General features: G+C 45.1%; 1 protein-coding gene across 1 annotated transcript in view; it reads right to left on the minus strand.

Moving 5' to 3' along the window:
• LOC116686801 (uncharacterized) overlaps window positions 1–7,399 on the minus strand; it is a 24,793-nt gene that overhangs the window by 14,522 nt on the left and 2,872 nt on the right. The gene's annotated exons all lie outside the window — the stretch shown is intronic.

Below are 7,399 nucleotides of genomic sequence, written 5' to 3' on the forward strand. Positions count from 1 at the left end.
TAGGAAGCGAGCAGAGAGGAAGCAGAGAGGAAGCAGAGAGGAAGCAGAGAGGAAGCAGAGAGGAAGCAGAGAGGAAGCAGAGAGGAAGCAGAGAGGAAGCACAGAGGAAGCAGAGAGGAAGCACAGAGGAAGCACAGAGGAAGCAGAGAGGAAGCAGAGAGGAAGCACAGAGGAAGCAGAGAGGAAGCACAGAGGAAGCACAGAGGAAGCAGAGAGGAAGCAGAGAGGAAGCAGAGAGGAAGCACAGAGGAAGCACAGAGGAAGCAGAGAGGAAGCAGAGAGGAAGCAGAGGAAGCACAGAGGAAGCAGAGAGGAAGCAGAGAGGAAGCAGAGAGGAAGCAGAGAGGAACAGAGGAGAAAGAGGAAGCAGAGAGGAAGCACAGAGGAAGCACAGAGGAAGCACAGAGGAAGCAGAGAGGAAGCAGAGAGGAAGCACAGAGGAAGCACAGAGGAAGCAGAAAGGAAGTAGAGAGGAAGCACAGAGGAAGCACAGAGGAAGCAGAGAGGAAGTAGAGAGGAAGCACAGAGAAGCACAGAGGGAAGCAGAGAGGAAGCAGAGAGGAAGCACAGAGAAGAGAGAGGAAGCAGAGAGGAAGCACAGGAGAAGCACAGAGGAAGCACAGCGGAAGCAAGACGATATTCTCTTGGGGTCTTCCGAAACCATCCTTGTTACGCTGCTATAGGCTCGACTGCTGGGGGACTTCCCATGATGCACTGAGCCCCTCTCTCCTCTCTTCTCTCCATCTGTATGCAACCTCATCCAATTAATGCGTGTTAATAACTCAACTTCTTCCCGTTCCGGAGTCTGTGCTCTCTCACACCTCCTCTCTCCTATCTCTTCCTGCAGGTGTTTCTGGATCTGGATCTGTGGTTGGAGTACCTGCTGCTCATGTCCTGCTCCACACCTCTGCTGCAATTCTCTATGTCTCTCTCTCTGTCTCTCCTCTCTGTCTCTGCCCCCCACCCTGAGCCATGGTCTGGCGAGGTTTATGCCTCTTAAAGGAAGGTTTTCCTTGCCTTTGTGGGATAAATAACATCCCAGAGTCCAGTCTAGACCTGCTCTTTATGGAAAGACCTGGGAGATAAATAACATCCCAGAGTCCGGTCTAGACTGCTCTTTATGGAAAGACCTGGGAGATAAATAACATCCCAGAGTCCGGTCTAGACCTGCTCTTTATAGAAAGACCTGGGAGATAAAAACATCCCAGAGTCCTGGTCTAGACCTGCTCCTTATTGGAAAGACCTGGGAGATAAAAAACATCCCAGAGTCCTGGTCTAGACCGCTCTTTATGGAAAGACTGGGAGATGATAACCTCCCAGAGTGGTCTAGACCTGCTCTTTATGGAAAGACCTGGGAGATAAATAACATCCCAGAGTCCTGGTCTAGACCTGGTCTTTATGGAAAAGACCTGGGAGATAAATAACATCCCAGAGTCCTGGTCGACCTGCTCTTTTGAAAGACCTGGGAGATAAATAACATCCCAGAGTCCTGGTCTAGACCTGTCTTTAGGAAAGACCTGGGAGATAAATAACCATCCAGAGTCCTGGTCTAGACCTGGTCTTTATGGAAAGACTTGGGAGATAAATAACATCCCAGAGTCCGGTCTAGACCTGCTCTTATGGAAAGAACTGGGAGATAACTGTGTTGTGATTTGGCGCTACATAAATAAAATAAAAGGAAGTGAAGTGTAGGAGGAGGGTGAATGGCGTACCAAAATGCAGAGGGGAAACTGAGCGTGTTTGATGGTTCAATAAACCCAAAAAGGCACAAAACAAAAGCAGATCAAACTCCAAACGCAGGAACTGGAGACAAACATTAACTCCAAGGACGAGAAGACAGCATAGGACAAGAATGAGACCTGACACACAGAAAAAAGGACATAATGACCCAGGACAAGGGGGACACAAAGGACTAAACCAGGGGGTGACAGAAACAAAATGAAAACCATGACAAGCTGTTGTGGTCTCTTTCCACTTTTCCAACCATCACAACTCCAGTTTTGTTGAAATAACCACAAAATTGGCTGGTTTAAGGTGGAAATGTAGGCCTACTAAAAGTAGTGATTTTTACATGGAGTCTGGTGGGTTTAGAACTAGCAACTTCCGAGCTGTTTCTGGGTTAAAACAGAAAGATCTCAAAGAGGTTTTAAAGGTCTATCTCCTTAGGAATAATGTTGTCAGACACTTAGTATAAATCTGAGTCCGTCAGCGACCAACAAGCAGTTTGTGAAGAAATACAAGTTGGACAACTGTCTTACACTAAGAAATATCTGTAAATGAACAGTTGTATGACTGTAAATTTGAATAGAAATTGTCCCTTGTACGTGATGCACAGCTATAGCTCTGTTAATTTACAATATGACAGAAAGTGTTGTGTTTTTTTTCCACTGACAGTTATTAACTGACAAATTCTGTTTTTAATTACGGCAGAAAGTCTGGGTAATGAATGCGGGTACTTTTTCTGTTATTTTACGGATTTATTTCTTAAAGGTGTAGTATTGTAGCTTGTCATTTTGCACCATAAAAAAGTTGCTGCAACATTCACCAGAATGCCGAAAATGAAGTATTTGATACACTAATTTTGCTCAAAAGTGGAGATCTGTCCCCCCCCCCATGTACTCTTCACTGCACTATTTCCTCAGCCTGTCTATACTGTTTATGTTCATATTGTATATATATATAGTGTGACTATATATTAGTGTGTATATATGTGGTTGTTTGTATGAGTAAGCACATTGTGAGCAATGATGATCCAAAGCAAAAACTCGTATGTCCTCCCACCGGCAAATAAGTCTGATTCTGATTCTGACTTAACTAAAGTTAGGTCCTTGTTGGCATCAATGTGCTCCGTAGAATCATAAAATCATAAATGCTGTTTGCCTTTCTCACCTAACTGTTCGTATCCGTGCGCCTTGCTCCGGTGCCGCACCACAGCGTCCCGGGGAAATCAGTGCGCGTTCTGCGCGTCCCGCCGCTGTCTCGTCTTCCTGGTGCGCCTGGGCAGCTTGGCACCGCGGAGGCGAAGCGCGGGCGCAAAGGCGGGCACCGGACCAAGAGCGCGCTGACGTTAAACCTCGGGTACTTCATGGTCCCGTCGCAAGAGCGCGGGGTAGGTCTCCGCACCAGAGGGTCCGCGCTCACTTCGCACGACACACGGGCGCGCGTCCTCGGACCACAGGGTGAGGAACAGGGCGCGCACACCGGCTGCGTCCTCTCGCAGGAACGTGACGCGCGGTGTGTCCGTCTTGTGCACCAGGACTGGACATGGACAGGAGAGACCGGATCCGACCACGGGCCGCGCTTTGGAGACGATGAGGGACAGACAACGCGGAAACCATTGTAGAAGGCTTCGCATCTCAATGCAGAACGGGTGTGTAGTCGGACCGGGAAAAGAAAGGGTTAAAGGGTTTTAAATGGAGGTCTGGATGGAGGAGCACGAGCCTGGAGCTGGAACCAGAGAGTCTCTGCAGACTCTGTGAAGGGCCTGTCTCTATATGAGGAGGGCGCGGGCGTGAGTGGTCGGAGAGAGAGGTGTGAGTTGGTGTGTGTTATGTGTGTGTGTGTTGAGAGGAGAGAGGAGTATGAGTTGGTTGTTAGTGGTGTGTTTGTGGGTGTGTGTGTGTGTGGTGTGTGTGTGTGTGTGTGGTGTGTGGTGTGTGTGTGTGCGGAGAGAGAAGAGGAGAGAGTGAGTTGGTGAGTGTGTGGGTGAGAGAGAGAGTGTGAGTGGGTGTGGGGTGTGTGTGTGTGTGTGTGTGTGGGAGAGAAAGAGAGAGAGTGTGTGTGTGTGTGAGAGAGAGTGTGAGTTGGTGTGTGTGTGTGGGGGGGGGGGGGGGGGGAGTAACCCCATGTTACTAGATGTTTGGCCTTTAAACGGTAGGAGGACCGAAGAGGAAAAGTGCTTTGGTGCCTACTGTAAAGATGCTGGTTGACAAGTAGCTAATGCAATGCTAATTCTAATTCTAATGCTAATGTAAAACTTGTGGGTAACGTAAGATTATATATTAATATTAAATACGCGTACAGTTAACATTACTGATGAATTCATGTTTACAGAGTTGAAACAATCAGACTAAAAATAACTGAGCGTGTTGAACGTTGTCGTAACTTACGTACCACGAGTTTTACTTAGCATTAGCATTGCATTAGCTACTTGTCAACCAGCACCTTTACAGTAGGCACCAAAGCACTTTTGCTTTCGGTCCTCCTACAGTTTGGGGGGGGGGGGAATTGTCATTGCTGTTACCATTAATCCATTATTCTTATGTCTCATCGAACCAGTTAAGGAACACTGAAACGATTCTGGAAACATTATTTTAAGGTACAGAAGGATCTTTTATGTTGGATATATCAATAAATAAGTTATCTGTTGTATAACCGGTGTAGCAAAGTGGAACGTAATCACTGACAAAATGATGTCATGGGGCCAAAAAAAGTTGTATTACGCTCACTGAGAACCCCCAAAAAAAGAATTGAGGTTATTATCGAATCGTGGGTCAAAGATCATGATATGAACCGAAAGTGGGTCAAATGTTACGGCGTTACAGCCCTGAAAAGGACTACAAATGTTTATTTTTAGCAGAACTTATGAGTTTAACCTTGCACAATAATGTCGATGCACATATTTCTATATATTTGAAACGATGTTTTCACTTTGTGTTATGATCTCACCTGTAGCACTTTGAGGTTTGTCTTAAATGTAAAGTGCATTACAAATAAAATGTATTATTATTATTATTATATTATTATTATTAATCCCCAGCCATCGTGATGAGGCCTCTGCTGATCCCGTACCTCGGCTCCAATAAGTCCTCACACACTCGTTTGTCAGTTTTCATTCGATTTTATGATTCCGTGTAAACTTCTGCAAAATTCTACATGCAAAGTTCTTTGCAAACAGACATTAGTTTCCCCAGTGCATGCACTACCATCTATGTACAAATACAGAGACAAAGCAAGAAAACATTCAACGAACCGGCAGAATCAAGCTGAAGACAGTACGGGTTTAGCTTGTTTTCTAACTATTGAGTATTATGATAATCATCATCTGTAGCGTGAAGTAGCCCAACTGCTACCGCTAGTTAAGACACCAAAGACGTTGAATGGACAGAAAGATTCATCTCCGTCTCTGCAGCCGAGAGTCGGATTCCAGAGTCTTCGATGATGTGCTTGGTGGATTATCTGCAGACCCGACTGAATCTGCAGACCAGTTTCATGCAGCTTCCAGCTGGGATCTACGATGAGAATCTGCAGAGTTTAGCGAACTGTTTCTAGCAAACAAGTCTTCCAAAACCATCCGTCGGTATTTGTTCCTCTCTCATCTGACCCCCAGGAGCGTTCTCCATCCTCGGATCTGAATCTGGTCGTATCTGTCTAGCCCAACTGATGTCTTGTATAAATGTCTTTGTCCTTATGTAACTGTATTGTTGTCTTAATTGTCCAAATTTGTCTAGTCCGTATCGATGTCCTGTACGAACCGTCCGTCCCGACGTGCTGTCCCTGTTTTATGTTCCTGCAGAACAGGAACCTGCGGAAAAACAGTTTTAACTGAGGTCAGGCCCGTTCCTGGATTTTTGTGTATACGGCATATCAGACTTTTAAATAACCAATATTCGTATCGGTATCCGGCCTTAAAACCTGTATCGTCGGGCTCTTGTTGTACATTATAAGAGTTTCATTTTTAATTGCGATTATCAGCCAATCCCGTGGAGGCTGTCAGTTCATTCAGATCACCAGAGTCATGCAGAAAATGGCCTCTTGTATATAAAGTATCAACAGGAATGTAATGGGCAAGAAGTGTAAACATTGATGGACCTACATTCTTACAAAGTTTATGTATATATATTTATATTCATATCTTGAACAACAAGACATTTCATGCATAGGACTTTAAGTTTCGTCTGTTTTGACGTGGGAATAACTTGCAGACAGCTGTGTAACGTGAAGTCATTCCACTGTGAGAGGTTGCTTCCTTGGTTTCTGGGATCAGTGAACAAACAGCACTGCAGGGATGATTGAAGGATCGGGGCGTGGCCGAAAAAAGGAGAAAGAAAAGGAAAAATCAGACGGCTCCAGGCCACGCGGACCCGCAAATACACAACCTGCAGGTAAAATGTTCCACTATGTTAACCATCAGTTGTCTCTGTTGTCCTCATGTTGTCCCCATGTGTCCTAGTTGGCCTCATGTTGTCCTCATGTGTCCTATATCAATGTTCTTTTAATTCCCCAAAAACATGATTGAACCAAACAACGCTCTTGCCAAGTACAAATCTCTCATTAATTTGGGTCTTATTCATTTAGAGATTTGGGAAACAAATGGAAGTGGTGGTTAAATAGTGGAGTAAAAGTTGACATATTCCAGTCTGTGATTATCATCAACATCCATTCCTTAATTTTGCTCAAGATTCCTAATTTCGCTTTTCTAACTCAAACATTAGGTATATTTCCTATAAAGAGGGTATTGACCATAAATTCCAAAAATAACGGTAAAACTAAAAAGTTAAGAAGTTAGTGTTACGTATCGTGAAAACGTCAAAAAAAGGGACCAAACGTTGAAAAAAGGGACAAAAACGTTGAAAAAAGTTTGATAAAAGCAAAAAAAAAACAAAGTGTTGATTTTCAATCTTGATGGGAAGACAACAAGAGGGTTAGAGACAGGACGCCTCATCTCTCTGAAAAACGTCCCGATATCCGACACGTAGTGAAACACTCTCCCTGACTGGGAGGTTGTTAGCATTAAAAAGGCGCCATGGGAGCTACGTGAGGAGAGGAGAGGCTGACCCCCGTGGGCCGAGGCGGACCATAACGTCGGCAGCGTGTAGAGACATTTCTTTGGAGTCAGGCTGACATGTACTACGGGTAGAAACGCTTGGAGAGAGAACCTCTAAGGCGTCAGACCAACCACCGAGCTCAGTCCCGCAGCATGCTATCCCAAAAAATAAAACTGAAGAAAGATAATTTCTGCTCACGTCTCCGTTTCTCTAATCACACTAGTTAATACTTCACTAAATCTTAGCTCACAGCTTGAAATGAAAACACAATTGACCTACTACTCTGATTTTAAAATGCTAAAATTAACAGCAATGATGGAAAATCATCTAGCTCACGGTCCACTGATCCGAGTCCACCCTAACCTGAGCAAGTGTCGGTTTGTAAACATCTGATTTGTTGAAATACGCATGTTCGTTTCAGCCGGGGCACCGGTGGCAATTTGAGGGCAAGAGGAAGCAGAGAGGAAGCACAGAGGAAGCACAGAGGAAGCACAGAGGAAGCAGAGACGATATTCTCTTGCTGGTTCTTCCTGAACCATCCCTTAGTTACGCTGCTATAGGCCTCGACTGCTGGGGGACTTCCCATGATGCACTGAGCCCCTCTCTCCTCCTCCTTCTCTCCATCTGTATGC

This window comes from Etheostoma spectabile, unplaced genomic scaffold (genome assembly GCF_008692095.1).
Source record: "Etheostoma spectabile isolate EspeVRDwgs_2016 unplaced genomic scaffold, UIUC_Espe_1.0 scaffold498, whole genome shotgun sequence".
NCBI lineage: Eukaryota > Metazoa > Chordata > Actinopteri > Perciformes > Percidae > Etheostoma > Etheostoma spectabile.